Below are 11,253 nucleotides of genomic sequence, written 5' to 3' on the forward strand. Positions count from 1 at the left end.
CAATATCATTGATTTCTTAATAGTGAAAGAGAAGGTGAAGCATGTATTCTACAGTCTGTGACCAACAATGTGAGAGAGGTCACAATTGTTTCTCTGGGACACATTCTCCAGGAATTCTGAAATAGAAGAGGTTGTGATGGGAAAGAAGGGAAGAAAAAGCAAGAATTTCAAAAAGTCAGTGACTTATGGTTTTGCTAGATAAAAAAGGAAAATGTTTTCTTTGATATCATTTTCAAATATATGAACTACTAGCCAGGTGCGGTGGCTCATGGCTATAATTCTAGTGCTTTGGAAGGCCAAGGTGGGAGGATCACTTGAGCCCAGGAGCTCAAGGCTGCAGTGAGCTATGACTGCACCACTGAGCTCCAGCCTGGGTGACAAAGTGAGATCCTGTCTCAAAAAAAAAAAAACCCATATATATATATATATATATATATGTATATATATATAAAATACATATATATTATACATATATATAAATAAAATACATATATATTATACATATATATAAATAAAATACATATATATTATACATATATATATATATATATATATGTTACCAGAAAAGGAACCATAACTAACAAATATTGTACAAGTTAGGAGAGAAGGAGTATTTGTGTCTGGTAATATAAAGCTGTGTAAGTGATACTATGAAGGCACATCATTCTGGCAGGCAGGCAGGACATTGGCTAAGAAGAGATGATGCTCTATTAATAATTGTCATTATTGATAGAGTTCTACCGAAGTGTTCATAATTTTTCGTGGTCATTGTTTCCTTCTTAATGACGGGAAAAATAATATTTTTTGTGTGCGGCATCAGAGTATAGAATCTCGAGATCTGTTTACAACTTACTTAACTGATGTGTGTGCTTTTGATGGTTCTACTTCTTTATTTATTTGTTTTTATTCTGAAAAGTTAGATGGGGAAGAATAGTCCCCCAAACCCCACCTTCCACATCTCATAGATGCTGTACTTATGATTCTCTGATCCATTTCTATGTAGAGGTAGAATTAATCATCCAAGATGTACTGAAAGATTTTATATATTAATAATAGGATGACAATCTGACCTCTACTGTTTTTATTTTCAAAGCATGGTTCGATCTCAACCAGTCACAGAGACCACTGATGAATCAGTCCCTGGATGGTGCAGGCAACCTCAACATTACCCACCTCCTACCCAGCTTCTATCAGCCTTCCTGAGAGTGGTATTATTTAGAAATTCTCTTTTATGACATGCAATCCCTCTCTTCTTCTAGGTCCTATATTATAGCCTTGAATCAAATCAAACTGTCAAATGAGATGTCTATCAACAAAATCTGCAAGAAATAGTCATAGAAAATTTACCATTTAACTTCCTATTAAAAAATCACTGGGCTCATTAATGACTACTCCTTACATAAAGTTTCAAGTGTAACATTTCTTTAAAACAAAAAGAGAGAGAAAAAGAATACAGGACTAGGAAAGTCTTCACTACCCTAAAAGAAATTGTGTTTGCTTCCTGTTTCTTAATAAGGGTAAGTCAAAATTGCAGCCCAGAAGCCTGCTGACTTCTCTGGGTTCTCCCAGCCCTATTCACAGTAAAAGTTCTACCTCACCATTATCAGGCAACATGGCTACTCCAGCCCTTACTTGCTGCCTCTTAAGTTCACATCTCCATCTCTTCCTGCTTTTCTTCTATTTTTCTTAAGCCTTTAAGTCTTGCTCTTTGATTCATTCATGCAATAAATGTATTGAAATATATTGAGAGTCCACTACGTATTAAATATTATGCTATGTACCAGAGATTATGAATAAGACAGAAACAGTCATGGAGTTTGCAATTTAAGTGAGGTTTAGCTGTTTTACAAACCCATGATTTTTCTGTTGAAATTCCAGGCTTTGTACAGCTCAGTTAGTCCCCAGTATTGGTCCTCCTGATCCAGAGGCCCCTGCAGACGTTACGTGCCCATCAGGGAGCTGAACAGCAAGGTGATGAAAATCGAAGTTCTACTCATTTGCAACCTCCTGCTAAGGGGCAGATTCTGCCAAAGGCTACTGACTTTTGAGGATGTTCTAATTCCCCTGACATGATCTTTGTCTACCTCTTCACCCACTCTGTTCCTTGCATGCTCTACTTAGTACTTAATTATCCCATTTCCCTGATCACACTGTCTTTCAATTTTTTATGTCTTTGCAAATGCTTTTCCTTCTTACCCTTCCTTTGCCAACTCATCCATCTGGCATACTCCCATTTATCATTCAAATTACTGCTTAGGACACCTTCTCCTAGATGCCTGCTGGCATCTCCTCTATTCTTTTCCTCTTTCCCCAAAGTACTCCCTCCCTCTTCTGTACTGGAGTGGTAGAGTGCAACAGTTTCTAGCTTGGTTTCCAAAGTCAAATTCATCTGAGTTCATCTCCTGGGTGTACCACTTAGTCACTATGTGGTCTTGAACAATGTATATAATCTTTCTGGGTCTCAGTTTTGTGATATGCAAACTTTCCTGATAGATAGTAATACTATCTATCCCATAGGATTGTTCAAATTAAATTATATAAAGAATACGCAGTACTTAGAACAGATTCAGACGCATAGGAAGCAATTTTACCATTGGTCATATGACATTAGGTTGTAGTTATTTATTTAGGTTCACTCTATCCCACTAGAATGGCAGCTCCTTAAGAGTAAGAACGATGTTTTATTCATTACAGGGCCCAGCGTACAGTAAATGTGGGTTCTGAACTGAACCTAATAATGGTATAAAATATGTATATCATAATTCATTGCAATTCAAATGCAAGGAATTTTAAATAACAACTCATAGGGACAGCTGTGCTAACTGCAATTAGAGATCACCCTGTTCCCACGGCCTTTTAAAAACTTCCTGTTCCTATATGGCTTAACATCCATCATTCTACAGTTATCTATCAAATGCCTGCTAGGTGCCAAAGGAGTGGAGATACCTCAGTGAATGTTGGCAGCCCACGCCTCCAGAAAAGAAATGAACAAGTAAACCAGCTCTATTAGTCCATTCTCGCATTTCTATAAAGAAATGTCTGAGACTGGGTAATTTATAAAGAAAAGAGGTTTAATTCGCCCACAGTTCCACAGGCTGTACAGGAAGCATGGCAGCATCTCCTTCTGAGGAGGCCTCAGGGAGTTTTCACTCATGGCAGAAGGCAAGGAGGGAGCAGATATCTTACATGGCAAGAGCAGGACTGAGAAGGAGTGGGGAGGTACTACACACTTTTTTTTTTTTGAGATGGAGTCTCGTTCCGTCGCCAGGCTGGAGTGTAGTGGCGCGATCTCGGCTCACTGCAACCTCCACCTCCCAGGTTCAAGGATTCTCCTGCCTCAGCCTCCCGAGTAGCTAGGACTACAGGCACGCTCCACAACACCCAGCTAATTTTTGTATTTTTAGTAGAGACGGGGTTTCACCATGTTGGCCAGGATGGTCTCAATCTCTTGACCTTGTGATCTGCTCACCTCGGCCCCCCAAACTGCTGGACTACAGGAGTGAGCCACCGCGCCCACCCTACACACTTGAACAACCAGATCTAACAGTAACTCACTCACTATCATGAGAACAGCGCCAAGGGAACGGTGCTAAACTATTCATGAGGAACCACCCCCGTGATCCAATCACCTCCCACCAGGCCCCACCTCCAACAGTGAGGATTACAATTGAACATGAGATTGGGGTGGGGACACAGATCCAAACTATAGCTACTGTAACTGCCCAATGGGTCTACCTGGCCCGCTGCCTAGACAGAGCCGATTTACCAAGACAGGGGAACTGTAATGTTGAAAGAGTAATTACACAGAGCCAGCTGTGCAAGAGACCAAATTTTATTATTACTCAAATCAGTCTCCCCGAGCATTCAGGGATCAGAGTTTTTAAAAATAATTTGGCGAGTATGGGCTCGGATAGTGAGGAGTGCTGATTGGCTGGGTTGAAGATGAAATTATAGGGGGTCGAAGTGAGTTCTTTCTTGCTGACTTCTGCTCCTGGGTGGGATTGCAGAACTGGTTGAGCCAGATTATTTGTAGGTCTGGGTGGTGTCATCATCTGCTGCATAGGAATGCAGGGTCTGCAAAATATCTCAAGCCCTGATCTTAGGTTTTGCAACAGCGATGTTATTCCCAGGAGCAATTTGGGGAAGTTCAGACTCTTGCAGCCAGAGGCTGTATGGCATGGCATAATTTCTAATTTTGTAGCTAATTTGTTAGTCTTACAAAGGCAGACTGGTCCCCAGGCAAGAAGGGGTTTTTCGGGAAAGGGCTATTATCAATTTTGTTTCAGAGTTTAAACTATAAACTAAATTCCTTTCCAAGGCTAGTTTGGCCTATGCCCAGGAATGAACAAGGACAGCTTAGAGGTCAGAAGCAAGATGGAGTCGGTTAAGTCTGATCTCTTACACTGTCATAATTTCCTCAGTTATGATTTTTACAAACATTACCAGCTTATACCATAAAGTCCTGCTGGGAGTCACAGTGGGATACCATGCAAAATGCTGTGAGAAAACTTCAGAGAAGCAACTAACCAATTTTTGGAGTCCAAGAAAGGAAATCCTGCTGGAATTAGGAGACCATAGTCTTTTCGAAGTGTACCCTTTACCCACTTACCCACTAAGTGATCAACCTGATGCCCAGAGGTGCCCCTTGTCCAGAGACATCCTGTGCTAACTTGTTCTTGCATTGCTATAAAGAAATCACCTCAGACTAGGTGATTTATAAAGAAAACGGGTTTAATTGGCTCAGGCTTCTGCAGGATGTAGAGGAAGGATGCATCTGCTCAGCTTCTGGGGAGGCCTAAGGGAACTTTTACTCAAGATAAAGGTGCAGCGGGAGGAAGCATGTCACAGGCAAAGACAGGAGCAAGAGAGAAAGTGGGGGGGAGGTGCAAAACACTTTTGAAGGACCAGATCGCTCAAGAACTCATGCACTACTGAGAGGACAGCACCAAGTCATCAGGGATCCACCCACATGACTCAAACACCTCCCTCCAGGCCCCACCTCCAACACTAGGGATTACATTTTAACAGGAGATTTGGTGGGGGACGCATATTCAAACTACATCACACACTTCTGTTACTATTAAGGACAGATTCTGAACAGCAGTGCCTTAGGGTCTTGGACAACGCTAACTTCCTTACAGCATTACTCCTGGAAGGATATCCAGCCCTTAGAAGCTGATATAGTTAAAGGCAAATAGATTGTAAAAACCATAAAATGCCTGGGGCCATGCTAACTAGAGCTCTGAGGCCTCCAAGAATTGACTGCAGTAAATCTTCCTGTCTTATGCAACCACATGTCTCTTCTTAGAAGGATCCAGGTTTTTTCAAATCACCCGTTAAAATTATTCATCCATAAATTATTTTTATTATGATCTAAAAGGCTTTAATTCTGTTTGATGTAATCCGTGCTTTACATACAAAACATTCTGAGATAATCTCTAAGTTATTTCATCAATTTATTAGACATCTACTGAGGTGCCATGATCATGATCACAAACTGAAGGGTTTTCATATCTTGACTTTTTAAATTCTTTGTCTCCAATCTTAATTATCACACACTCAATTTTCCCACACCTGTAGGTTTATTTATATAGTGAAGTAATTTGGGGAAGGGTATAAATACACTGAAGAATGCAAAAGTCAACAGAATCCCTCATCAGACTTTCAAATGGCTTCTGGACATAGCTCAACTGACTCCTTTCTGGAACTTCCAAACTGTATAGCAGGGGCTCCTTCCTTTATCTGAGCATCACACTAGGGCATGCTCAGGACAGTTCTCTTTAATTCATACTTTTTTTTCTTTCCATGTCAACTACAGTACTTTGCCCCTGCTATCACTAACAGAATATAATTCCAGGTGTTGAATTTGAGTTCATTGGTAAAGGTTAAGGGCTCTGATTGTCTGGAAGAACTGAGTTTGAATTTTAACTCAGCCACTGACTAGCTGTGTGACCTTGGGAAATTTACGTCACATCTCTAGACCTAGTTTCCTTATCTGAATAGAGTGGTTATAAAGATTGCATGAGATAACATATGTGAAAAGCTTAGATCATTTTAATAACCAAGAATCTTTCTGCTTTACACGTATTAACTCATTTATCCCTTACAAGATGACCATCCCATGGGACACTTAGGGATATATGTCATGTCACTATTTTACAGGGAGTTCATATCTCCCCTACATGGTACATTCTGTACCTCCCAGTCACAAAGATGAAGGCCAGCTTTCTTACCAAGGCCAGCCTTGAGGTGCTAGTTGCTCCAGGCATACAAGCCCTCAAACCCTTCTAAATAGCGCTTTTAACGTGCTCCACGCAGCTGTTTCCCTGAGATAGGCAGCCTGCAACTCTTTGCACTAGCTGCAAACATGTCTCTGCATTTTAGTCCGACAGAGCTGGCTTTGCTGACATCAAGGACGTGGTGCAAAGCACAGCTCTTTAGTTTCCAAATGAATGAAAATGACATATTGAAAGCGGGGCTGGCCACAGTATCTAGCTAGAAAACAATAATGACTCACAGGAAAGACAAAGACTGAGTAAGCACCAACGAAAGGCCACTCATCCCTTCATTAACATCACTGGGGAAAATATGGTCTCACTATGGAACAACCGAAAACATACGGACAAAAATCTCCTGGGCTTTTGAGCATAGTCTAATTCCCATCTGGCTTATAAATTTCCTAACTTCTAAATTAATTACACTAGGAGTTGGAAGAGAATAAACAGTGGCCATAGATATTAGAAATTTTTACATGTGGCATGTATCTGCATCACGACTAGCATTGCTAATCAATTGTGAAATGACAATTAGGTAGCTTTGATAAGAGAGTTTCTTATCAGTCTTAGATATTGGACTACAAAAATAGTCCACCAGCAACAAAAAGAGATTGAATCTTCTTTACTACATCTGTATATTGTCAGAGGTCCAGACAGAAATCTAAAAAATATATAAGAATAAATAAAATATTTATTGTGATACTCCTTTCTTGTTTAATATATTATCATGATAATACATGTCTTAATGCTATGTAATTTTGGCATATCTTAAATATAAAAGTGTCCAATTGATTCATTATTTTTATAGCTAATTATTCAATATATTAACAATTATATTTGTGCAACAAAAACATATCTTGATTTTTAATGCTGGTAAATGTTAAGATTTTGAAGTAAAAATACTATTTACATAATATTCCTGAGAAAAATTATTTAGGTAAAAGGCTCTTGTGAATCACTTTCTTGGGGACCTTGCAGGAATTACCAACAAAAATTGAGAGCCATAAAGGAAATGTCTAAAATATTAGAGGTTGTGTATCAAAGTATCTTGTATTAACTAAATCAAGGGCTTATTAACAGAAGACAAACCTTGTATATATTTTTAATGTTTTTGGCTCCCCAGCATCTAAGCCCCTTCGCTATGCATGAGAAACCTCATGAGGCAGAGCCTACCTCCCACTCTAGAAGCTGAACATTCTAAGTACTAGCTTGCCTGGCCTCTCTTGCAGCTAGGATGCTGGCATGTGGCTTTGAGTCATCTGATTGGATGCATTCCCCTCACATTTTGAACCCAGAGCTCATGACCAAAGAAGGAGGAACCTCAAGGAGTCCATTCTGGCAAGGGTAATAGCAGGGACAGAAGCTATATTCATTTTGCAGAAGCAGCAAGCATAACAATTCTAGTGGCCACCTCCAGTGCCAGCATCAGGCTGGAGGTAAGACAAGCTGTGGTGTCAGTGCCTATTGGCAGAGGCGTTGATATCTTCCTGGAATACTTCTGTTGCATAATGTTGGTCATAGTGCCAGGCTCCACAGCCTCCAAGCTCAGTTCTCCAGCACTTCTAGAGACTGTCAGGCATACCAATACTCTTTAATAAATTCTATCACATGAGACCAGAATCCTGATTATTTCATTGTTTTTACTTTAGAAAATATTGGACTTTTTTTAAAATAAAAAATGAACAAAGTTTTCAATATTTATTTTTAAAAATATTTACTCCAGCTATATATTATAGCTTGGGGAATGAGGTAGTTTCTCAAGCAAGCCAAGGTAATGCACAGGCTAATTAGTTAAGAGAGAAAAGGACACAGAAACACAAGTTTTGTGATGGCAAGGCAATTGTCAGCCTTGAGATTGCAAAAACATGTGCTGTGAGTTTGGGGTATTCTCACTTTCAATCCCAGAATGTAGTTTCCAGGAGGCAATGACTGTGTATTAACATGCAATGTGCATCAGCATTTAACTGTTTTCTCTTACCTCTGCAGTCCTCATACCATACTGTGGCTTCCAGCCTGTTCTCTCTCCTCAGCTGACTGGCCCACTGAGGGGGCGTGGCTTTGGGAGAAATTCCCAACCACTGAGAACATCTTGGAAATCCTAGGTTGGGCTAGGGGCAGTGGCTCACGCCTGTAATCCCAGCACCCTGGGAGGCTGAGATGGGCAGATCACCTGAGGTCAGGAGTTCAAGACCAGCATGGTCAACATGGTGAAACCCCGTCTCTACCAAAAATACAAAAATTAGCTGGGTGTGGTGACACACACCTGTAATCCCAGCTGCTTGGGAGGCTGAGGCGGGAGAATCTCTTGAACTTGGGAGGTGGAGGTTGCAGTGAGCCGAGATCGCACCACTGCACTCCAGCCTAGGCAACAGAGCAAGACTGTCTCAAAAAAAAAAAAAGAATAAAAGGAAAGACTCCTAGGTCAACCTTCTGGCCCCATTGAACTTGCTCTCATTTTATTAATTCTCTTTCCACTTTCTTGTCAGAGTTCCTTAATACAATTTTGCTTCTTTAAAGAAGATCCTTAACAATGTATTGAACACAGTACTTGAAAATTGCTAAGAGAGTAGATTTTAAATGTCTCACCACAAAAAAATAAGGCGAGATAATGCATATGCTAAGTAGTTTGATATAGTCATGCCACAATATATACAAATATCAAAATATCACATTGTACACCATAAGTATATATAATGATTGCCAATAAAAATAATTAATTTCTTAAAAAAGGAGAGTCTTGGCTAGTCTACTGCATTTCAACCTAATTCTTAGGAAATAAAATCATAGCAGTGACTTGTGCATGTGTAGACCGTTCTGGCTTGAGATGGCCAAATATTATCTCTCACTAGCATTAAGGAATTTCTTCTTCCTGTAATTCTGAAAGAACAGAAAACCATCTGAGAAAATTATATCCATCCTATTCCCAGAGAGTAGTGCCACTTTAGCAAAGTATCTTAACAAAGGGTTTTTAACAATTAACTTAATAATTCCATTTAAAAATGTTTGTCTTAGTAAGTCAAAAGGTTATTCAGGACATGGGTGATTCAGGGTGGTTGTGTTTTATAAAGTGCTTTCCAAAGCAAACATCTATGACATTTTGAACATATCTTTTTTTTGGAGATGGATCTTTTTTCTCGCTCTGTCAGCCAGGCTAGGAGTGTAGTGGCATAATCTCAGCTCACTGCAACCTCCGCCTCCCAGGTTCAAGCAATTTTCCTACCTCAGCCTCCCAAGTAGCTGGGATTACAGGCGCCTACCACCACACCCTGCTAATTTTTGTATTTTTAGTAGAGATGGGAGTTTCACCATGTTGGCCAGGCTGGTATTGAACTCTCAACCTCAGGTGATCTGCCCACCTTGTCCTACCGAACTGCTGGGAGCCACCGCACCCGGCTGCATTTAGAACATATCTACTTATTAAAGGAGAAGCCAAGCAGTAGCGAAATTCACTAACTTATTCACAGTACACAGCTCGTCCCAACTGGAACTGCATAGTTGGGACTCAAAACCAGGCATTAGACTTCAAACCTCATTCTTTTCCTCACCATAACTACGCCTGCCACATCCAGAGCCAAGAGCCATTTCTAAGGGAAACTGTTCCATCTGGAGCCCCAAGGGCAGCCTTAGCCGACCGTGGTGGTTTTGTTTTACCCCTCTCTGGTCTCCACGGATTGAACAGGATTGGGTAACTGACCCAAAAAAAAAGCCGATCCACAGATTGGTCAGCAGCCTGTAGGATGGCCTGGCACAAAAACTTTTGACTCAACAGAGGTGATCTGAGTCAACCAGATTCTAGCTGACTCTTGTTGCTTCTAATCAAGAGACTCCAGTTGACTCAATCTTTCTGGAGATAATTGTATACATTATTCTGATTAACTGATTGCGTAGAATAACCTTGTTCAACTTTCTATTTCACCACTCTTAGGAAAACATGTCCTAACAGAACAAGATATTACATGTTTGGAAGTTCCCAATCTTCTTAACTTCTGATAAACAGTTTTTCTTTTAGAAATACTTGCTCCTTTGATTCCTTGGCTCCACACAGTCTTGGTCCTCTATTTCTTGGTGCCTCCTTCCTCTATGTTCTAGATAATATGCTGAGTGTTTTACATAAATTATTTTATTGAAGGCTCATGACAATCCCATAAAGTAAACACTATCCCCATTTTACAGATGGAGAAAGCGAGGCACAGGGAGATACTGTTGGTTTGGATCAGGGTTGTGGTAGAGAAGGGAAGAGGACAGATTACAGATATATTTTGAAAGCAGAACCAACAAGGCCCAGTTGCTGAATTAGATGTGGAAGTGAGGGAAGGGAAGAATCAAGGGTGAATTGTGCTGCCATTTGTCCAGCCAACGGCTCATCTCTAATTGGATATTCCAGAAGTATCTCAAGGTCAACATGTCCAAAACTGAATTCATCATTTTTTTTCCACAAGACCTTCTCTTTTTCAAATATTTTCTTCTTCAAAGAATTTCATCATCACTGTTATTCGTGGCAAGTGCTTTATAGAAAGGGATACAAATGAGAGAAACAATAAAAACTATAATAAACATTTTTCTAGAATTTCAAATTGTTTTCTCCCAACTTTTTCATTTGTTTACTAGGCTTTTAGCTCCCTCATTTAACCATAAGCTTCTCAGGAACAGAGCTTGTGTCTGTAATTAGACCTAACATTGATTGAGTATTTTCTAAATGTCATGGCTTGTGCTAAGCCTTGGCTGCATCACCCACGTAACTCTCCTAACAACCACGCCTCATGAGGCTGTTAAGAATAAGGTTAGACTGCCTGAGTTCAAATCCTGTCTCCGTCGTGTGATTTGGGACAAGTTATTCAACTTTTCTGTGTCTTGGTTATCACATGGTACTCTGAGAGTATAGAGGAAAGACATGTAACCCAGATAGATGAGATCAAAGAAGGCTTTCTAGAATAGAATGAAATGCCGAGTTAAATCTTCATTTGCAGAGCTATTAGGG

The 11,253-nt window shown here is 40.1% G+C and overlaps 1 long non-coding RNA gene across 1 annotated transcript; it reads left to right on the top strand.

The window, feature by feature from the left end:
* Nucleotides 1-116: 116 nt before the first annotated feature.
* On the top strand, nt 117-10,628 carry LOC109028772 (uncharacterized). Its single transcript, XR_002007746.2, has 3 exons — nt 117-174; nt 1,094-1,208; nt 10,449-10,628. It is a non-coding gene; the product is annotated as an uncharacterized lncRNA (long non-coding RNA).
* Nucleotides 10,629-11,253: the final 625 nt, after the last annotated feature.

Source organism: Gorilla gorilla, chromosome 9 (assembly GCF_029281585.2).
Source record: "Gorilla gorilla gorilla isolate KB3781 chromosome 9, NHGRI_mGorGor1-v2.1_pri, whole genome shotgun sequence".
Taxonomy (NCBI): Eukaryota; Metazoa; Chordata; class Mammalia; order Primates; family Hominidae; genus Gorilla; species Gorilla gorilla.